Here is a 23,140-nt window from a genome sequence, read left to right as displayed (position 1 = left end):
CCTTGGGTATGTCTGAGACAGTGGTCAGATGGTTCTCTTCCTACCTTTCTGATAGGGTCCAGTGGGTTGAGGTCAGTGGCACTATGTCAGAGGCCAAGCCCATTGTATGTGGGGTCCCACAAGGAAGCGTGCTAGGACCTCTCCTTTTTTTTACTGTACATAAATGACATGTCAGCAGCATGCTCATGTAACTTGTTTTTATTTGCAGACGACTCAGCCCTGCTAGTCTCACACAAGGATCAGAACACACTAGAACAGATGCTAGGAGAAGAACTTGCAGGGGTCAGCAGTTGGCTTTCGGACAACAGGCTTTCTCTTCACCTAGGTAAGACAGAGGCAGTACTATTGGGCTCCAAGCCCAAGCTCAGGAAAGCACGGGAGTTTAATATCCAGTTAGGAGCTGTAACCCTAAAACAGCACAAAAAAAGGGAAGTATCTAGGCTGTATGATAGACGGGAGCCTAGATGGGGAGGCTATGGCCTCCCAAGTACTTGGAAAAGTCAACGCCCGCACCAGGTACCTAGCTAGGAAAGCCAACCTCCTTGGCTCTCAGGCTACTAGCAAATAGCCTAGTACTCTGCCACTTTGACTATGGTAGCGTGTCTTGGTTTTAGGGCCTGACAGTGACCATAATAAAGAAGCTTCAGGTTTCCCAAAACAAGTTGGTAAGGGTGGTAATGGGTCTTGGCCCTCGCACCCACATAGGGAGGAGTCACTTTCAGGAGCTAAACTGGCTTCTTGTGGAGGCCAGAGTTACCCAGCTCAGACTGAACATAGTGCACAATATTATAAACCAAAGGTCCCCTAGATACCTCCAGAACTACTTCACCCCGGTCAATGAATCCCACAACCACAGAACTAGAGCAAGCATAGCAAACCTGAAGCCTGCTTCTTTCCGATCCAAACTGAGCCAGTGCTCCTTTACTTTATCTGGAGCCCAGGATTGGAACAAGCTCCCTATCCGCATCAAGCAGAGCTTGAGCCTCCACAGCTTCAAGAGAAGCGTCAGGAAATGGCTCATGGATAGAATAGAGGAATAGCCCCCTATAGTTTTAATGGGTTTCCAATCAGTTTTTAGTCATTGTGGGGTATACAATTTTAGCAATAGGTTAGTCTTCTAATGTTTTAAATGTATGTGTTTTGTGTTATTGTCGTGTTTTTGTTGTGGCCTAACAGCCCTGGGACCATGACGGAAATAAGGGTCTTACTCTTTCTCATGTTATCCTTTGGATCCTTGTTGTGTGTTTTTAATCCATCAATAAAATAAAATAAAATCAAACACACGCACACGCACACGCACACACACACACACACACACACACACACACACACACACACACACACACACACACACACACACACACACACACACAACACACACACACACACACACACACACACACACACACACACACACACACACACACACACACACACACTGCACAAAGGCCTACAGCTTCATCAAGCACTCACTCTCAAACATTGCTTTAACATCATAATTCACACACCATTATGCATGAAAGCACACGCACTGTTTTGTGGTGAACGTTGGTCTATGTCCTGTGGTGACACACCAAGAAGTGTCTGTCCCCTCACTCTGTCCCTCACTCTGTCCTCTGTCCCTCACTCTGTCCTCTGTCCCCTCACTCTGTCCTCTGTCCTCTCACTCTGTCCTCTGTCATCTCACTCTGTCCCCTCACTTTGTCCCCTCACTCTGTCCTCTGTCCCTCACTCTGTCATCTGTCCTCTCACTCTGTCCCCTCACTCTGTCCCCTCACTCTGTCCTCTGTCCCTCACTCTGTCCTCTGTCCTCTCACTCTGTCCTCTGTCCCTCACTCTGTCCTCTGTCCTCTCACTCTGTCCTCTGTCCTCTCACTCTGTCCTCTGTCATCTCACTCTGTCCTCTGTCCTCTCACTCTGTCCTCTGTCCCTCACTCTGTCCTCTCACTCTGTCCTCTGTCCCCTCACTCTGTCCTCTGTCCCTCACTCTGTCCTCTGTCCTCTCACTCTGTCCCCTCACTCTGTCCCCTCACTCTGTCCTCTGTCCCTCACTCTGTCCTCTGTCCTCTCACTCTGTCCTCTGTCCCTCACTCTGTCGTCTGTCCTCTCACTCTGTCCTCTGTCCCTCACTCTGTCCTCTGTCCTCTCACTCTGTCCTCTGTCCCCTCACTCTGTCCTCTGTCCCTCACTCTGTCCTCTGTCCTCTCACTCTGTCCTCTGTCCTCTCACTCTGTCCTCTGTCCCTCACTCTGTCCTCTGTCCCCTCACTCTGTCCTCTGTCCCCTCACTCTGTCCTCTGTCCTCTCACTCTGTCCTCTGTCCCTCACTCTGTCCTCTGTCCTCTCACTCTGTCCTCTGTCCTCTCACTCTGTCCTCTGTCCTCTCACTCTGTCCTCTGTCCTCTCACTCTGTCCTCTGTCCTCTCACTCTGTCCTCTGTCCTCTCACTCTGTCCTTTCACTCTGTCCTCTGTCCCTCACTCTGTCCTCTGTCCCCTCACTCTGTCCTCTGTCCCTCACTCTGTCCTCTGTCCTCTCACTCTGTCCTCTGTCCCTCACTCTGTCCTCTGTCCCCTCACTCTGTCCTCTGTCCCCTCACTCTGTCCTCTTTATCTTTATCTTTATTACGGATCCCCATTAGTCATCACCACAGCAACAACTAGTCTTCCTGGGGTCCACACACAACAAAAACAGTACATACATACAGTAGCATATAGTAGCATACATTTAAAAATATATTCCAATATTCCTACATATAAAAATATTTCCAAATAGCATTACAGTACACAGAGTATCAGATCACAGAAAATACAATAAAAGGGATTAAACTCTCAGACAGTCATATCTTTACAGTGTAAACTACAGTATCTGTGTTTTTCTTTAATGTAAACTAATTTCTTTTTCTCTCAATGCTCTTTTCAAATTATTTTTAAAACGTATCTTACTGGTTATCTGAGTAAGATGTACTGGCAGTTTATTCCAATATGACATGGCTCTATATAACACAGTTTTCTTTGCTGCATTGGTTTTTGGTAGTAGCAGTGTGAACGTTTCCCTACAGGCATGCCTAGTATTATACTTATGTCGATCATGTGTACATGTTAGCTGTGAATACAAACAGATAGGTTCTCTTGAGATATATATATTCCTCATGAACAAGATCAGGCTGCAATCCAGTCTGTCTTCCACCTTCAACCACAACAGCTTGGTATGCATCCCCTCCACACTGTTTCTCATTGAGCAGTTCAGAGCCAGACGGGCCGCTCTGTTCTGAGTGAGCTGGATCTTATTGAGCTCTTGTCTTGAGGCATTAGACCAGACAGCTGGACAGTAGTCAAGGTGAGAAAGAACTAATGACTGTATCACTTGCTTCAATATCAGATCGGCTAGAAAATACCTACACCTTCTGATAATTGAAATACCTCTGCTCATTTTGGCAACCACATTGTTGGTGTGAGTTGACCATGAGAGTGTTCCATCAAGTGTGACACCCAACAGCTTTGCCTCTCTAACTTGCTCAATAGCTGTTCCGTCTAAAGATATACTTAGCTTCACGTCTTTTCTTATAGTATGCTTGGATCCCAATATTAGGCTCTTGGTTTTTGAGATGTTTAACTTCAGCCTGTTTTCAGACACCCAAGTGGACACTAAGTTCAAATCTCTCTGAAGGACTTCATTAAGCTCTTCTGTCTTGTCTGATGATGCATACATTGTAGTATCATCGGCGTACATAACCATACATGTATTTTCTAATACCCATGGCAAATCATTTGTAAAAATGGCGTAGAAGAGGGGCCCCAGGCAGCTTCCCTGTGGAATTCCACACTGTAGGGATTTAAAGTTGGACAGAGTACCATTAAACACAACACATTGCTGTCTGTTACATAGATAGCTTTTTATCCAGTTAACAGCTGCAGTTCTGAATCCATATGCAGTTATTTTTATGAGCAGCAACTCGTGATCTATGAGGTCAAAAGCTGCACTGAAATCCAGTAGTACAGTACCCACCATTCGCTTCCTGTCAATTTGTTGTAGCCAGTCATCTGTTAATTGTGTTAAAGCTGTACATGTAGAATAACCCTCCTTATATGCATGTTGGAATTGAGAATTGATACTGTTTTCTGAGAGGTAATGCTGAATCTGTTTAAAAACAACACCTTCCATGATTTTGCTTAAAACTGGTAAGATACTAATAGGTCGACTATTTGCTCCATTAAAAGGCTGTTTAGCATTTTTTGGAAGTGGAGTGACCTTAGCTATCTTCCACATTTGAGGAAAAACACCCTCACTTAGACATAGATTAAAAATATGACACAGTGGCTTTGCTACAATTCTGGCTGCCAGCTGGAGCAGTTTACCATCTAAGTTATCATGACCACATGGTTTGTCACACTGTATGGACAAGAGAAGCTTTTCCATTTGCTCTAGATTTATATCCATAAAATCAAATTCACATTTTTTTGTATGCATAATATGCTGTTTAATTATTGATTCAGACAGCTTACCATCCACTGGCAGCATTTGATTCCTTATCATCTCCACCTTATCAATAAAATAATCATTAAAATGATTGGCTATATCTCGAGGTTTGGTAATAAATCCACCAGCTGCTTCTATAAACGAGGGCATCGTATTTGTTTTATTCTTTCCCATGACCTCATTTAAGGTTCTCCATAACTTTTTACTGTCACCTTTAATTTCTTCAAACTTGGATTTATAGTATTGTTTTTTCTTCTGTGTATTCATTTTCGTGACTTTGTTTCTCAGAAAACGGTAGGCCTGCCAATCATCCGAGCCACCGGATGCAATAGCATCCTTTTTCAATTGATCCCTCTCTTTCATACAGCTTCTCAACTCCAAATCAAGCCAAGAGGCTTTAGTTGTTTTGACTGTTAATTTCCTCATAGGGGCGTGTTTGTCACAGATGGATGAGAACAGTTTCATAAATAATTGTAAGGCATTCTCTGTACTCGTTAGTTCAGTCACATTATCCCATTGTATCTCGTTCAAGTCTTCAACAAACACATTTTCATTGAAATTATTGTACATTCTCTTGTATATAACTTTAGGCCCAGCTTTTGGCACCTTAGTTTTCCTTGCTACTGCAATGATGTTATGATCACTAAAGCCTACTGGCACAGATACTACTTTTGAACACATCTCCACAGAGTTTGTGAAAATGTGATCAATGCAAGTTGAAGATCTTCCTGTGCACCTGATGTTAACTCTGGTTGGTGCATTCACAATCTGTGATAGATTGCACACATTGGCCACATCACTTAATTTCTTTTTTAATGTACATGTTTTGGAGAACCAGTCAATATTAAGGTCTCCAACAAAATATATTTCTCTGTCAATATCAGTGACTATTTGTAGCATCTTGCATATATCTTCAAGGTACTGTATGTTTGAGCCCGGTGGTCTGTAGCAGCAGCCTATTAGAATTGGTTTAAGGTGAGATAGATGAACCTGTAGCCATAGCATTTCCACACCAGGTGCACTTAGATCTATTCGTACTTTAACAGGTATATGTTCTTGAATATAAAAAGCAACACCTCCTCCATGCTTATTTCTATCAAGCCTGTATAAATTATACCCCTGTATTGCAACCTGATTGTCATCTATTGATGTGTCTAGATGTGTCTCAGATAGGGCTGTAATATGTAAAGCATTTTCAAATAGGACAGAACTCAGTTCTTGTACCTTGTTTTGTAGACTACAAATATTTAGATGGGCAATTCTTAGTCCCTTCTTCAGTAGTTGTAAAGTCATTATGACATTATGATGGATGATCACTCTTCGGTCTTGAACCCTGTGGAAGGCCCACTTGATCAGGGGCAGGGACCCCCAGAGTTGACTGGGTGGGCACTCTGTTCCTCTGATGTCACCTGGGGCTTACTGAGCGCCCCTCCTGTCACACCATGTTCACCTGCTGGTGGCCTGCTGGCCATCTCTGGCATGGCACCTGCTTTGGTTGAGACTTGGAGGCTTTGTTGTTGGCCAGGTGGCTGTTGAAAATCTTCCTGGTCATCAGCCCGCTTCTTTACTGGTGGGCTGGTCCCAGATTCTGAGCTTAGTGATCCAATTTCCCTCTGTCGCTTCGCGCTTATGGCCTTTGCAGGTTGGAAATAAGATCGAATTGATGATGGGTCAACTTCTGTCTTACTTCCAGAAGAGTTGGGTCTTTGACAGGTTTGTCCTGACTCTCTTCATGTCCTTTCATTGCTCTCTTGGTCTCCTTCTTTTTCTTATTCTTCGGTTTGTTTTTCTTCTTGGTCACGTCTGTAGCTACAGTAGGGACCTCATCTCCTTTCCCCTCCATGGTTTGAGATGCAGTCACCTCCTCCATCTCCTTCACCTCCTCCATCTCAGACTCCCCTTCCTCACTCTCGATTGGCTCTGTCACATCTTTAGAGGGGGGAGGTTTTCCACATACTTGTTGTAAGTCTCCTCAATGACTCTAATCGACTCTTCAGTGGCTGGACTGTATTTTGGGTTACGTTCACTGTCATGTGTCGGCTTGCCATGCTGTTGTATGTTTATCTGTCCATAGTAGAATACCTTAACCCAGTGTGTACCCATCTTCACAGACCGAGGAATGTTCTTGGAGGGCATGGCTTCTATGTAGACCATCCGGTTTGTCAGCTGGTTGTTGTATCGAATCATTCGTTTCATGATATTGCCTACCATCTTACACCCTCTTTGACTCAAAAACTCAGTCACAATGCTATCATCAGCAGATTCAGGTAGCTCTTTAATGTTGATCTGAACTGCATTCTGATTAGCCATGCGTGATTTAAGGCTAAAAGGGTTGTCATCTTTCAGGTCAATATGTATTCCACGAACCACGATTCCTCTCATAAGGAGTTTGGCTCTTGGTTCTTTATCACACAGGTAGATACGCCAGAGTGCTCCAACTCTTTGCACTGACCTTAGATGATTTGGGTGGACCTCCTGTATGAGGCAGTGGTAGATCTCTCCTTCTCTCACTGGTTTCTTGATGGACTCATCTCTTGTTAGGATTTCCCTCTCCATAATGAAGACAGGGAGGATTGCTTCATTTGTCAAGTTGCGCCCAGCCACCACACTCCATGTGTCCTCTTTGGCTGGGCCCGACTCAGCCATGTTGCCTTGTTTGTGTCACTGATGTTTGTTTACTTGTTGCCAGATGCCTGTTTCCAAGCTCCAGCCGAGAGGCAGGAGCTGGAAAACACAACTGCTCCACAGCCCAAAGTCGTATGTAGTCCTCTCACTCTGTCCTCTGTCCTCTCACTCTGTCCTCTGTCCCCTCACTCTGTCCTCTCACTCTGCCCTCTCACTCTGTCCTCTGTCCCTCACTCTGTCATCTGTCCTCTCACTCTGTCCTCTGTCCTCTCACTCTGTCCTCTGTCCTCTCACTCTGTCCTCTGTCCTCTCACTCTGTCCTCTCACTCTGTCCCCTCACTCTGTCCTCTCACTCTGTCCTCTGTCCCCTCACTCTGTCCCCTCACTCTGTCCCCTCACTCTGTCCTCTCACTCTGTCATCTCACTCTGTCCTATGTCCCCTCACTCTGTCCTCTCACTCTGTCCTCTGTTCCCTCACTCTGTCCTCTCACTCTGTCCTCTGTCCTCTCACTCTGTCCTCTCACTCTGTCCTCTTTCCCCTCACTCTGTCCTCTGTCCTCTCACTCTGTCCTCTGTCCCCTCACTCTGTCCTCTCACTCTGTCCCCTCACTCTGTCCTCTGTCCCCTCACTCTGTCCCCTCACTCTGTCCTCTGTCCTCTCACTCTGTCCCCTCACTCTGTCCTCTCACTCTGTCCTCTCACTCTGTCCTCTGTCCCTCACTCTGTCCTATGTCCCCTCAATCTGTCCTCTGTCCTCTCACTCTGTCCTCTGTCCTCTCACTCTGTCCTCTGTCCCCTCACTCTGTCCTCTGTCCTCTCACTCTGTCCTCTGTCCTCTCACTCTGTCCTCTCACTCTGTCCTCTCACTCTGTCCTCTGTCCCTCACTCTGTCCTCTGTCCCCTCACTCTGTCCTCTGTCCTCTCACTCTGTCCTCTGTCCTCTGTCCTCTCACTCTGTCCTCTGTCCTCTCACTCTGTCCTCTGTCCTCTCACTCTGTCATCTGTCCTCTCACTCTGTCCTCTGTCCTCTCACTCTGTCCTCTGTCCTCTCACTCTGTCCTTTGTCCCCTCACTCTGTCCCCTCACTCTGTCCTCTCACTCTGTCCTCTCACTCTGTCCTCTGTCCTCTCACTCTGTCCTCTCACTCTGTCCTCTGTCCTCTCACTCTGTCCCCTCACTCTGTCCTCTCACTCTGTCCTCTCACTCTGTCCTCTGTCCTCTCACTCTGTCCCTCACTCTGTCCTCTGTCCTCTCACTCTGTCCTCTGTCCCCTCACTCTGTCCTCTCACTCTGTCATCTGTCCCCTCACTCTGTCCTCTCACTCTGTCCTCTGTTCCCTCACTCTGTCCTCTGTCCCCTCACTCCGTCCTCTCACTCTGTCCTCTGTCCCCTCACTCTGTCCTCTCACTCTGTCCTCTGTTCCCTCACTCTGTCCTCTGTCTTCTCACTCTGTCCTCTGTCCCCTCACTCTGTCCTCTCACTCTGTCCTCTGTCCTCTCACTCTGTCCTCTCACTCTGTCCTCTCACTCTGTCCTCTGTCCTCTCACTCTGTCCTCTATCCCCTCACTTTGTCCCCTCACTCTGTCCTCTCACTCTGTCCTCTGTCCCCTCACTCTGTCCTCTCACTCTGTCCTCTGTCCTCTCACTCTGTCCTCTCACTCTGTCCTCTGTCCTCTCACTCTGTCCTCTGTCCTCTCACTCTGTCCTCTGTCCTCTCACTCTGTCCTCTGTCCCCTAACTCTGCCCTCTGTCCTCTCACTATGTCCTCTGTCCTCTCACTCTGTCCTCTGTCCCCTCACTCTGTCCTCTGTCCTCTCACTCTGTCCTCTGTCCTCTCACTCTGTCCCTCACTCTGTCCTCTGTCCCCTCACTCTGTCCTCTGTCCTCTCACTCTGTCCTCTCACTCTGTCCTCTGTCCCCTCACTCTGTCCTCTGTCCCCTCACTCTGTCCTCTGACCCTTCTGTCCTCTGTCCTCTCACTCTGTCCTCTGTCCTCTCACTCTGTCCTCTGTCCCCTCACTCTGTCCTCTGTCCTCTAACTCTGTCCTCTCACTCTGTCCTCTGTCCCCTCACTCTGTCCTCTGTCCCCTCACTCTGTCCTCTGTCCCCTCACTCTGTCCTCTGTCCTTTCACTCTGTCCTCTGTCCCCTCACTCTGTCCTCTGTCCCCTCACTCTGTCCCTCACTCTGTCCTCTGTCCCCTCACTCTGTCCCCTCACTCTGTTCTCTGTCCCTCACTCTGTCCTCTGTCCCTCACTCTGTCCCCTCACTCTGTCCTCTGTCCTCTCACTCTGTCCTCTCACTCTGTCCTCTGTCCTCTCACTCTTTCCTCTGTCCTCTCACTCTGTCCTCTGTCCCCTCACTATGTCCTCTGTCCTCTCACTCTGTCCTCTGTCCTCTCACTCTGTCCTCTGTCCTCTAACTCTGTCCTCTGTCCTCTCACTCTGTCATCTGTCCTCTCACTCTGTCCTCTGTCCCTCACTCCGTCCTCTGTCCCTCACTCTGTCCCCTCACTCTGTCCTCTCACTCTGTCCTCTCACTCTGTCCTCTCACTCTGTCCTCTGTCCCCTCACTCTGTCCTCTGTCCTCTCACTCTGTCCTCTTACTCTGTCCTCTGTCCTCTCACTCTGTTCTCTGTCCTCTCACTCTGTCCTCTCACTCTGTCCTCTGTCCTCTCACTCTGTCCTCTGTCCTCTCACTCTGTCCTCTGTCCTCTCACTCTGTCATCTGTCCTCTCACTCTGTCCTCTGTCCCTCACTCTGTCCTCTGTCCCTCACTCTGTCCCCTCACTCTGTCCTCTCACTCTGTCATCTGTCCCCTCACTCTGTCCTCTCACTCTGTCCTCTGTCCCCTCACTCCGTCCTCTCACTCTGTCCTCTGTCCCCTCACTCTGTCCTCTCACTCTGTCCTCTGTATGAGGCAGTGGTAGATCTCTCCTTCTCTCACTGGTTTCTTGATGGACTCATCTCTTGTTAGGATTTCCCTCTCCATAATGAAGACAGGGAGGATTGCTTCATTTGTCAAGTTGCGCCCAGCCACCACACTCCATGTGTCCTCTTTGGCTGGGCCCGACTCAGCCATGTTGCCTTGTTTGTGTCACTGATGTTTGTTTACTTGTTGCCAGATGCCTGTTTCCAAGCTCCAGCCGAGAGGCAGGAGCTGGAAAACACAACTGCTCCACAGCCCAAAGTCGTATGTAGTCCTCTCACTCTGTCCTCTGTCCTCTCACTCTGTCCTCTGTCCCCTCACTCTGTCCTCTCACTCTGCCCTCTCACTCTGTCCTCTGTCCCTCACTCTGTCATCTGTCCTCTCACTCTGTCCTCTGTCCTCTCACTCTGTCCTCTGTCCTCTCACTCTGTCCTCTGTCCTCTCACTCTGTCCTCTCACTCTGTCCCCTCACTCTGTCCTCTCACTCTGTCCTCTGTCCCCTCACTCTGTCCCCTCACTCTGTCCCCTCACTCTGTCCTCTCACTCTGTCATCTCACTCTGTCCTATGTCCCCTCACTCTGTCCTCTCACTCTGTCCTCTGTTCCCTCACTCTGTCCTCTCACTCTGTCCTCTGTCCTCTCACTCTGTCCTCTCACTCTGTCCTCTTTCCCCTCACTCTGTCCTCTCACTCTGTCCTCTGTCCCCTCACTCTGTCCTCTCACTCTGTCCCCTCACTCTGTCCTCTGTCCCCTCACTCTGTCCCCTCACTCTGTCCTCTGTCCTCTCACTCTGTCCCCTCACTCTGTCCTCTCACTCTGTCCTCTCACTCTGTCCTCTGTCCCTCACTCTGTCCTATGTCCCCTCAATCTGTCCTCTGTCCTCTCACTCTGTCCTCTGTCCTCTCACTCTGTCCTCTGTCCCCTCACTCTGTCCTCTGTCCTCTCACTCTGTCCTCTGTCCTCTCACTCTGTCCTCTCACTCTGTCCTCTCACTCTGTCCTCTGTCCCTCACTCTGTCCTCTGTCCCCTCACTCTGTCCTCTGTCCTCTCACTCTGTCCTCTGTCCTCTGTCCTCTCACTCTGTCCTCTGTCCTCTCACTCTGTCCTCTGTCCTCTCACTCTGTCATCTGTCCTCTCACTCTGTCCTCTGTCCTCTCACTCTGTCCTCTGTCCTCTCACTCTGTCCTTTGTCCCCTCACTCTGTCCCCTCACTCTGTCCTCTCACTCTGTCCTCTCACTCTGTCCTCTGTCCTCTCACTCTGTCCTCTCACTCTGTCCTCTGTCCTCTCACTCTGTCCCCTCACTCTGTCCTCTCACTCTGTCCTCTCACTCTGTCCTCTGTCCTCTCACTCTGTCCCTCACTCTGTCCTCTGTCCTCTCACTCTGTCCTCTGTCCCCTCACTCTGTCCTCTCACTCTGTCATCTGTCCCCTCACTCTGTCCTCTCACTCTGTCCTCTGTTCCCTCACTCTGTCCTCTGTCCCCTCACTCCGTCCTCTCACTCTGTCCTCTGTCCCCTCACTCTGTCCTCTCACTCTGTCCTCTGTTCCCTCACTCTGTCCTCTGTCTTCTCACTCTGTCCTCTGTCCCCTCACTCTGTCCTCTCACTCTGTCCTCTGTCCTCTCACTCTGTCCTCTCACTCTGTCCTCTCACTCTGTCCTCTGTCCTCTCACTCTGTCCTCTATCCCCTCACTTTGTCCCCTCACTCTGTCCTCTCACTCTGTCCTCTGTCCCCTCACTCTGTCCTCTCACTCTGTCCTCTGTCCTCTCACTCTGTCCTCTCACTCTGTCCTCTGTCCTCTCACTCTGTCCTCTGTCCTCTCACTCTGTCCTCTGTCCTCTCACTCTGTCCTCTGTCCCCTAACTCTGCCCTCTGTCCTCTCACTATGTCCTCTGTCCTCTCACTCTGTCCTCTGTCCCCTCACTCTGTCCTCTGTCCTCTCACTCTGTCCTCTGTCCTCTCACTCTGTCCCTCACTCTGTCCTCTGTCCCCTCACTCTGTCCTCTGTCCTCTCACTCTGTCCTCTCACTCTGTCCTCTGTCCCCTCACTCTGTCCTCTGTCCCCTCACTCTGTCCTCTGACCCTTCTGTCCTCTGTCCTCTCACTCTGTCCTCTGTCCTCTCACTCTGTCCTCTGTCCCCTCACTCTGTCCTCTGTCCTCTAACTCTGTCCTCTCACTCTGTCCTCTGTCCCCTCACTCTGTCCTCTGTCCCCTCACTCTGTCCTCTGTCCCCTCACTCTGTCCTCTGTCCTTTCACTCTGTCCTCTGTCCCCTCACTCTGTCCTCTGTCCCCTCACTCTGTCCCTCACTCTGTCCTCTGTCCCCTCACTCTGTCCCCTCACTCTGTTCTCTGTCCCTCACTCTGTCCTCTGTCCCTCACTCTGTCCCCTCACTCTGTCCTCTGTCCTCTCACTCTGTCCTCTCACTCTGTCCTCTGTCCTCTCACTCTTTCCTCTGTCCTCTCACTCTGTCCTCTGTCCCCTCACTATGTCCTCTGTCCTCTCACTCTGTCCTCTGTCCTCTCACTCTGTCCTCTGTCCTCTCACTCTGTCCTCTGTCCTCTCACTCTGTCATCTGTCCTCTCACTCTGTCCTCTGTCCCTCACTCCGTCCTCTGTCCCTCACTCTGTCCCCTCACTCTGTCCTCTCACTCTGTCCTCTCACTCTGTCCTCTCACTCTGTCCTCTGTCCCCTCACTCTGTCCTCTGTCCTCTCACTCTGTCCTCTTACTCTGTCCTCTGTCCTCTCACTCTGTTCTCTGTCCTCTCACTCTGTCCTCTCACTCTGTCCTCTGTCCTCTCACTCTGTCCTCTGTCCTCTCACTCTGTCCTCTGTCCTCTCACTCTGTCATCTGTCCTCTCACTCTGTCCTCTGTCCCTCACTCTGTCCTCTGTCCCTCACTCTGTCCCCTCACTCTGTCCTCTCACTCTGTCATCTGTCCCCTCACTCTGTCCTCTCACTCTGTCCTCTGTCCCCTCACTCCGTCCTCTCACTCTGTCCTCTGTCCCCTCACTCTGTCCTCTCACTCTGTCCTCTGTTCCCTCACTCTGTCCTCTGTCTTCTCACTCTGTCCTCTGTCCCCTCACTCTGTCCTCTCACTCTGTCCTCTGTCCTCTCACTCTGTCCTCTCACTCTGTCCTCTCACTCTGTCCTCTGTCCTCTCACTCTGTCCTCTATCCCCTCACTTTGTCCCCTCACTCTGTCCTCTCACTCTGTCCTCTGTCCCCTCACTCTGTCCTCTCACTCTGTCCTCTGTCCTCTCACTCTGTCCTCTCACTCTGTCCTCTGTCCTCTCACTCTGTCCTCTGTCCTCTCACTCTGTCCTCTGTCCTCTCACTCTGTCCTCTGTCCCCTAACTCTGCCCTCTGTCCTCTCACTATGTCCTCTGTCCTCTCACTCTGTCCTCTGTCCCCTCACTCTGTCATCTGTCCTCTCACTCTGTCCTCTGTCCTCTCACTCTGTCCCTCACTCTGTCCTCTGTCCCCTCACTCTGTCCTCTGTCCTCTCACTCTGTCCTCTCACTCTGTCCTCTGTCCCCTCACTCTGTCCTCTGTCCCCTCACTCTGTCCTCTGACCCTCACTCTGTCCTCTGTCCTCTCACTCTGTCCTCTGTCCTCTCACTCTGTCCTCTGTCCCCTCACTCTGTCCTCTGTCCTCTAACTCTGTCCTCTCACTCTGTCCTCTGTCCCCTCACTCTGTCCTCTGTCCCCTCACTCTGTCCTCTGTCCCCTCACTCTGTCCTCTGTCCTCTCACTCTGTCCTCTGTCCTCTCACTCTGTCCTCTGTCCCTCACTCTGTCCTCTGTCCTCTCACTCTGTCCTCTGTCCCCTCACTCTGTCCTCTGTCCCCTCACTCTGTCCTCTGTCCCTCACTCTGTCCTCTGTCCCCTCACTCTGTCCCCTCACTCTGTTCTCTGTCCCTCACTCTGTCCTCTGTCCCTCACTCTGTCCCCTCACTCTGTCCTCTGTCCTCTCACTCTGTCCTCTCACTCTGTCCTCTGTCCTCTCACTCTTTCCTCTGTCCTCTCACTCTGTCCTCTGTCCCCTCACTATGTCCTCTGTCCTCTCACTCTGTCCTCTGTCCTCTCACTCTGTCCTCTGTCCTCTCACTCTGTCCTCTGTCCTCTCACTCTGTCATCTGTCCTCTCACTCTGTCCTCTGTCCCTCACTCCGTCCTCTGTCCCTCACTCTGTCCCCTCACTCTGTCCTCTCACTCTGTCCTCTCACTCTGTCCTCTCACTCTGTCCTCTGTCCCCTCACTCTGTCCTCTGTCCTCTCACTCTGTCCTCTTACTCTGTCCTATGTCCTCTCACTCTGTCCTCTGTCCTCTCACTCTGTCCTCTCACTCTGTCCTCTGTCCTCTCACTCTGTCCTCTGTCCTCTCACTCTGTCCTCTGTCCTCTGTCCTCTCACTCTGTCATCTGTCCTCTCACTCTGTCCTCTGTCCCTCACTCTGTCCTCTGTCCCTCACTCTGTCCCCTCACTCTGTCCTCTCACTCTGTCCTCTGTCCTCTCACTCTGTCCTCGGTCCTCTCACTCTGTCCTCTGTCCTCTCACTCTGTCCTCTGTCCCTCACTCTGTCCTCTGTCCCTCACTCTGTCCCCTCACTCTGTCCTCTCACTCTGTCCTCTGTCCTCTCACTCTGTCCTCTGTCCTCTCACTCTGTCATCTGTCCTCTCACTCTGTCCTCTGTCCCCTCACTCTGTCCTCTGTCCCCTCACTCTGTCCTCTGTCCTCTCACTATGTCCTCTGTCCTCTCACTCTGTCCTCTGTCCCTCACTCTGTCCTCTGTCCTCTCACTCTGTCCTCTCACTCTGTCCTCTGTCCTCTCACTCTGTCCTCTGTCCTCTCACTCTGTCCTCTGTCCCCTCACTCTGTCCGCTGTCCTCTCACTCTGTCCTCTGTCCTCTCACTCTGTCCTATGTCCTCTCACTCTGTCATCTGTCCCCTCACTCTGTCCTCTGTCCTCTCACTATGTCCTCTGTCCTCTCACTCTGTCCTCTGTCCCTCACTCTGTCCTCTGTCCTCTCACTCTGTCCTCTCACTCTGTCCTCTGTCCTCTCACTCTGTCCTCTGTCCTCTCACTCTGTCCTCTGTCCTCTCACTCTGTCCTCTCACTCTGTCCTCTGTCCTCTCACTCTGTCCTCTCACTCTGTCCTCTCACTCTGTCCTCTGTCCTCTCACTCTGTCCTCTGTCCTCTGTCCTCTCACTCTGTCCTCTGTCCTCTCAATCTGTCCTCTGTCCTCTCACTCTGTCCTCTGTCCTCTCACTCTGTCATCTGTCCTCTCACTCTGTCCTCTGTCCCTCACTCTGTCCTCTGTCCCCTCACTCTGTCCTCTGTCCCCTCACTCTGTCCTCTGTCCTCTCACTATGTCCTCTGTCCTCTCACTCTGTCCTCTGTCCTCTCACTCTGTCCTCTGTCCTCTCACTCTGTCCCTCACTCTGTCCTCTGTCCCCTCACTCTGTCCTCTGTCCTCTCACTCTGTCCTCTCACTCTGTCCTATGTCCCCTCACTCTGTCCTCTGTCCCCTCACACTGTCCTCTGACCCTTCTGTCCTCTGTCCTCTCACTCTGTCCTCTGTCCTCTCACTCTGTCCTCTGTCCCCTCACTCTGTCCTCTGTCCTCTAACTCTGTCCTCTCACTCTGTCCTCTGTCCCCTCACTCTGTCCTCTGTCCCCTCACTCTGTCCTCTGTCCCCTCACTCTGTCCTCTGTCCTCTCACTCTGTCCTCTGTCCCCTCACTCTGTCCTCTGTCCCCTCACTCTGTCCTCTGTCCCTCACTCTGTCCTCTGTCCCCTCACTCTGTCCCCTCACTCTGTTCTCTGTCCCTCACTCTGTCCTCTGTCCCTCACTCTGTCCCCTCACTCTGTCCTCTGTCCTCTCACTCTGTCCTCTCACTCTGTCCTCTGTCCTCTCACTCTTTCCTCTGTCCTCTCACTCTGTCCTCTGTCCCCTCACTATGTCCTCTGTCCTCTCACTCTGTCCTCTGTCCTCTCACTCTGTCCTCTGTCCTCTCACTCTGTCCTCTGTCCTCTCACTCTGTCATCTGTCCTCTCACTCTGTCCTCTGTCCCTCACTCCGTCCTCTGTCCCTCACTCTGTCCCCTCACTCTGTCCTCTCACTCTGTCCTCTCACTCTGTCCTCTCACTCTGTCCTCTGTCCCCTCACTCTGTCCTCTGTCCTCTCACTCTGTCCTCTTACTCTGTCCTCTGTCCTCTCACTCTGTTCTCTGTCCTCTCACTCTGTCCTCTCACTCTGTCCTCTGTCCTCTCACTCTGTCCTCTGTCCTCTCACTCTGTCCTCTGTCCTCTCACTCTGTCATCTGTCCTCTCACTCTGTCCTCTGTCCCTCACTCTGTCCTCTGTCCCTCACTCTGTCCCCTCACTCTGTCCTCTCACTCTGTCATCTGTCCCCTCACTCTGTCCTCTCACTCTGTCCTCTGTCCCCTCACTCCGTCCTCTCACTCTGTCCTCTGTCCCCTCACTCTGTCCTCTCACTCTGTCCTCTGTTCCCTCACTCTGTCCTCTGTCTTCTCACTCTGTCCTCTGTCCCCTCACTCTGTCCTCTCACTCTGTCCTCTGTCCTCTCACTCTGTCCTCTCACTCTGTCCTCTCACTCTGTCCTCTGTCCTCTCACTCTGTCCTCTATCCCCTCACTTTGTCCCCTCACTCTGTCCTCTCACTCTGTCCTCTGTCCCCTCACTCTGTCCTCTCACTCTGTCCTCTGTCCTCTCACTCTGTCCTCTCACTCTGTCCTCTGTCCTCTCACTCTGTCCTCTGTCCTCTCACTCTGTCCTCTGTCCTCTCACTCTGTCCTCTGTCCCCTAACTCTGCCCTCTGTCCTCTCACTATGTCCTCTGTCCTCTCACTCTGTCCTCTGTCCCCTCACTCTGTCATCTGTCCTCTCACTCTGTCCTCTGTCCTCTCACTCTGTCCCTCACTCTGTCCTCTGTCCCCTCACTCTGTCCTCTGTCCTCTCACTCTGTCCTCTCACTCTGTCCTCTGTCCCCTCACTCTGTCCTCTGTCCCCTCACTCTGTCCTCTGACCCTCACTCTGTCCTCTGTCCTCTCACTCTGTCCTCTGTCCTCTCACTCTGTCCTCTGTCCCCTCACTCTGTCCTCTGTCCTCTAACTCTGTCCTCTCACTCTGTCCTCTGTCCCCTCACTCTGTCCTCTGTCCCCTCACTCTGTCCTCTGTCCCCTCACTCTGTCCTCTGTCCTCTCACTCTGTCCTCTGTCCTCTCACTCTGTCCTCTGTCCCTCACTCTGTCCTCTGTCCTCTCACTCTGTCCTCTGTCCCCTCACTCTGTCCTCTGTCCCCTCACTCTGTCCTCTGTCCCTCACTCTGTCCTCTGTCCCCTCACTCTGTCCCCTCACTCTGTTCTCTGTCCCTCACTCTGTCCTCTGTCCCTCACTCTGTCCCCTCACTCTGTCCTCTGTCCTCTCACTCTGTCCTCTCACTCTGTCCTCTGTCCTCTCACTCTTTCCTCTGTCCTCTCACTCTGTCCTCTGTCCCCTCACTATGTCCTCTGTCCTCTCACTCTGTCCTCTGTCCTCTCACTCTGTCCTCTGTCCTCTCACTCTGTCCTCTGTCCTCTCACTCTGTCATCTGTCCTCTCACTCTGTCCTCTGTCCCTCACTCCGTCCTCTGTCCCTCACTCTGTCCCCTCACTCTGTCCTCTCACTCTGTCCTCTCACTCTGTCCTCTCACTCTGTCCTCTGTCCCCTCACTCTGTCCTCTGTCCTCTCACTCTGTCCTCTTACTCTGTCCTATGTCCTCTCACTCTGTCCTCTGTCCTCTCACTCTGTCCTCTCACTCTGTCCTCTGTCCTCTCACTCTGTCCTCTGTCCTCTCACTCTGTCCTCTGTCCTCTGTCCTCTCACTCTGTCATCTGTCCTCTCACTCTGTCCTCTGTCCCTCACTCTGTCCTCTGTCCCTCACTCTGTCCCCTCACTCTGTCCTCTCACTCTGTCCTCTGTCCTCTCACTCTGTCCTCGGTCCTCTCACTCTGTCCTCTGTCCTCTCACTCTGTCCTCTGTCCCTCACTCTGTCCTCTGTCCCTCACTCTGTCCCCTCACTCTGTCCTCTCACTCTGTCCTCTGTCCTCTCACTCTGTCCTCTGTCCTCTCACTCTGTCATCTGTCCTCTCACTCTGTCCTCTGTCCCCTCACTCTGTCCTCTGTCCCCTCACTCTGTCCTCTGTCCTCTCACTATGTCCTCTGTCCTCTCACTCTGTCCTCTGTCCCTCACTCTGTCCTCTGTCCTCTCACTCTGTCCTCTCACTCTGTCCTCTGTCCTCTCACTCTGTCCTCTGTCCTCTCACTCTGTCCTCTGTCCCCTCACTCTGTCCGCTGTCCTCTCACTCTGTCCTCTGTCCTCTCACTCTGTCCTATGTCCTCTCACTCTGTCATCTGTCCCCTCACTCTGTCCTCTGTCCTCTCACTATGTCCTCTGTCCTCTCACTCTGTCCTCTGTCCCTCACTCTGTCCTCTGTCCTCTCACTCTGTCCTCTCACTCTGTCCTCTGTCCTCTCACTCTGTCCTCTGTCCTCTCACTCTGTCCTCTGTCCTCTCACTCTGTCCTCTCACTCTGTCCTCTGTCCTCTCACTCTGTCCTCTCACTCTGTCCTCTCACTCTGTCCTCTGTCCTCTCACTCTGTCCTCTGTCCTCTGTCCTCTCACTCTGTCCTCTGTCCTCTCAATCTGTCCTCTGTCCTCTCACTCTGTCCTCTGTCCTCTCACTCTGTCATCTGTCCTCTCACTCTGTCCTCTGTCCCTCACTCTGTCCTCTGTCCCCTCACTCTGTCCTCTGTCCCCTCACTCTGTCCTCTGTCCTCTCACTATGTCCTCTGTCCTCTCACTCTGTCCTCTGTCCTCTCACTCTGTCCTCTGTCCTCTCACTCTGTCCCTCACTCTGTCCTCTGTCCCCTCACTCTGTCCTCTGTCCTCTCACTCTGTCCTCTCACTCTGTCCTATGTCCCCTCACTCTGTCCTCTGTCCCCTCACACTGTCCTCTGACCCTTCTGTCCTCTGTCCTCTCACTCTGTCCTCTGTCCTCTCACTCTGTCCTCTGTCCCCTCACTCTGTCCTCTGTCCTCTAACTCTGTCCTCTCACTCTGTCCTCTGTCCCCTCACTCTGTCCTCTGTCCCCTCACTCTGTCCTCTGTCCCCTCACTCTGTCCTCTGTCCTCTCACTCTGTCCTCTGTCCCCTCACTCTGTCCTCTGTCCCCTCACTCTGTCCTCTGTCCCTCACTCTGTCCTCTGTCCCCTCACTCTGTCCCCTCACTCTGTTCTCTGTCCCTCACTCTGTCCTCTGTCCCTCACTCTGTCCCCTCACTCTGTCCTCTGTCCTCTCACTCTGTCCTCTCACTCTGTCCTCTGTCCCCTCACTATGTCCTCTGTCCTCTCACTCTGTCCTCTGTCCTCTCACTCTGTCCTCTGTCCTCTCACTCTGTCCTCTGTCCTCTCACTCTGTCATCTGTCCTCTCACTCTGTCCTCTGTCCCTCACTCCGTCCTCTGTCCCTCACTCTGTCCCCTCACTCTGTCCTCTCACTCTGTCCTCTCACTCTGTCCTCTGTCCCCTCACTCTGTCCTCTGTCCTCTCACTCTGTCCTCTTACTCTGTCCTCTGTCCTCTCACTCTGTCCTCTGTCCTCTCACTCTGTCCTCTCACTCTGTCCTCTGTCCTCTCACTCTGTCCTCTGTCCTCTCACTCTGTCCTCTGTCCTCTGTCCTCTCACTCTGTCATCTGTCCTCTCACTCTGTCCTCTGTCCCTCACTCTGTCCTCTGTCCCTCACTCTGTCCCCTCACTCTGTCCTCTCACTCTGTCATCTGTCCCCTCACTCTGTCCTCTCACTCTGTCCTCTGTCCCCTCACTCCGTCCTCTCACTCTGTCCTCTGTCCCCTCACTCTGTCCTCTCACTCTGTCCTCTGTTCCCTCACTCTGTCCTCTGTCTTCTCACTCTGTCCTCTGTCCCCTCACTCTGTCCTCTCACTCTGACCTCTGTCCTCTCACTCTGTCCTCTCACTCTGTCCTCTCACTCTGTCCTCTGTCCTCTCACTCTGTCCTCTATCCCCTCACTTTGTCCCCTCACTCTGTCCTCTCACTCTGTCCTCTGTCCCCTCACTCTGTCCTCTCACTCTGTCCTCTGTCCTCTCACTCTGTCCTCTCACTCTGTCCTCTGTCCTCTCACTCTGTCCTCTGTCCTCTCACTCTGTCCTCTGTCCTCTCACTCTGTCCTCTGTCCCCTAACTCTGCCCTCTGTCCTCTCACCATGTCCTCTGTCCTCTCACTCTGTCCTCTGTCCCCTCACTCTGTCATCTGTCCTCTCACTCTGTCCTCTGTCCTCTCACTCTGTCCTCTGTCCCCTCACTCTGTCCTCTGTCCTCTCACTCTGTCCTCTCACTCTGTCCTCTGTCCCCTCACTCTGTCCTCTGTCCCCTCACTCTGTCCTCTGACCCTCACTCTGTCCTCTGTCCTCTCACTCTGTCCTCTGTCCTCTCACTCTGTCCTCTGTCCCCTCACTCTGTCCTCTGTCCTCTAACTCTGTCCTCTCACTCTGTCCTCTGTCCCCTCACTCTGTCCTCTGTCCCCTCACTCTGTCCTCTGTCCCCTCACTCTGTCCTCTGTCCTCTCACTCTGTCCTCTGTCCTCTCACTCTGTCCTCTGTCCCTCACTCTGTCCTCTGTCCTCTCACTCTGTCCTCTGACCCCCTCACTCTGTCCTCTGTCCCCTCACTCTGTCCTCTGTCCCTCACTCTGTCCTCTGTCCCCTCACTCTGTCCCCTCACTCTGTTCTCTGTCCCTCACTCTGTCCTCTGTCCCTCACTCTGTCCCCTCACTCTGTCCTCTGTCCTCTCACTCTGTCCTCTCACTCTGTCCTCTGTCCTCTCACTCTTTCCTCTGTCCTCTCACTCTGTCTTCTGTCCCCTCACTATGTCCTCTGTCCTCTCACTCTGTCCTCTGTCCTCTCACTCTGTCCTCTGTCCTCTCACTCTGTCCTCTGTCCTCTCACTCTGTCATCTGTCCTCTCACTCTGTCCTCTGTCCCTCACTCCGTCCTCTGTCCCTCACTCTGTCCCCTCACTCTGTCCTCTCACTCTGTCCTCTCACTCTGTCCTCTGTCCCCTCACTCTGTCCTCTGTCCTCTCACTCTGTCCTCTAACTCTGTCCTCTGTCCTCTCACTCTGTCCTCTGTCCTCTCACTCTGTCCTCTCACTCTGTCCTCTGTCCTCTCACTCTGTCCTCTGTCCTCTCACTCTGTCCTCTGTCCTCTGTCCTCTCACTCTGTCATCTGTCCTCTCACTCTGTCCTCTGTCCCTCACTCTGTCCTCTGTCCCTCACTCTGTCCCCTCACTCTGTCCTCTCACTCTGTCCTCTCACTCTGTCCTCGGTCCTCTCACTCTGTCCTCTGTCCTCTCACTCTGTCCTCTGTCCCTCACTCTGTCCTCTGTCCCTCACTCTCTCCCCTCACTCTGTCCTCTCACTCTGTCCTCTGTCCTCTCACTCTGTCCTCTGTCCTCTCACTCTGTCATCTGTCCTCTCACTCTGTCCTCTGTCCCCTCACTCTGTCCTCTGTCCCCTCACTCTGTCCTCTGTCCTCTCACTCTGTCCTCTGTCCCTCACTCTGTCCTCTGTCCCTCACTCTGTCCCCTCACTCTGTCCTCTCACTCTGTCCTCTGTCCTCTCACTCTGTCCTCTGTCCCTCACCCTGTCCTCTGTCCCTCACTCTGTCCTCTGTCCCTCACTCGGTCCTCTGTCCCTCACTCTGTCCTCTGTCCTCTCACTCTGTCCTCTGTCCTCTCACTCTGTCCTCTCACTCTGTCCTCTGTCCCCTCACTCTGTCCTCTGTCCTCTCACTCTGTCCTCTGTCCTCTCACTCTGTTCTCTGTCCCTCACTCTGTCCTCTGTCCTCTCACTCTGTCCTCTCACTCTGTCCTCTGTCCCTCACTCTGTCCTCTCACTCTGTCCTCTGTCCCTCACTCTGTCCCTCACTCTGTCCTCTGTCCTCTCACTCTGTCCTCTGTCCCTCACTCTGTCCCTCACTCTGTCCTCTGTCCTCTCACTCTGTCCTCTCACTCTGTCCTCTGTCCTCTCACTCTGTCCTCTGTCCTCTCACTCTGTCCTCTGTCCCCTCACTCTGTCCTCTGTCCTCTCACGCTGTCCTCTCACTCTGTCCTCTGTCCCCTCACTCTGTCCTCTGTCCCCTCACTCTGTCCTCTGTCCCTCACTCTGTCCTCTGTCCCCTCACTCTGTCCCCTCACTCTGTTCTCTGTCCCTCACTCTGTCCTCTGTCCCTCACTCTGTCCCCTCACTCTGTCCTCTGTCCTCTCACTCTGTCCTCTCACTCTTTCCTCTGTCCTCTCACTCTGTCCTCTGTCCCCTCACTCTGTCCTCTGTCCTCTCACTCTGTCCTCTGTCCTCTCACTCTGTCCTCTGTCCTCTCACTCTGTCCTCTGTCCTCTCACTCTGTCATCTGTCCTCTCACTCTGTCCTCTGTCCCTCACTCCGTCCTCTGTCCCTCACTCTGTCCCCTCACTCTGTCCTCTCACTCTGTCCTCTGTCCTCTCACTCTGTCTTCTCACTCTGTCCTCTGTCCTCTCACTCTGTCCTCTGTCCTCTCACTCTGTCCTCTGTCCTCTCACTCTGTCCTCTCACTCTGTCCTCTGTCCTCTCACTCTGTCCTCTCACTCTGTCCTCTCACTCTGTCCTCTGTCCTCTCACTCTGTCCTCTGTCCTCTGTCCTCTCACTCTGTCCTCTCAATCTGTCCTCTGTCCTCTCACTCTGTCCTCTGTCCTCTCACTCTGTCATCTGTCCTCTCACTCTGTCCTCTGTCCCTCACTCTGTCCTCTGTCCCTCACTCTGTCCCCTCACTCTGTCCTCTCACTCTGTCCTCTGTCCTCTCACTCTGTCCTCTGTCCCTCACTCTGTCCTCTGTCCCTCACTCTGTCCTCTGTCCCTCACTCTGTCCTCTGTCCCTCACTCTGTCCTCTGTCCTCTCACTCTGTCCTCTGTCCTCTCACTCTGTCCTCTCACTCTGTCCTCTGTCCCCTCACTCTGTCCTCTGTCCTCTCACTCTGTCCTCTGTCCTCTCACTCTGTCTCTGTCCC

This window comes from Notolepis coatsorum (genome assembly GCF_963971535.1).
Source record: "Notolepis coatsorum genome assembly, chromosome: 4".
Classification (NCBI taxonomy): domain Eukaryota; kingdom Metazoa; phylum Chordata; class Actinopteri; order Aulopiformes; family Paralepididae; genus Notolepis; species Notolepis coatsorum.
The sequence above is the reverse complement of the archived record's forward strand: the minus strand, read 5'-3'. Positions refer to the sequence as shown.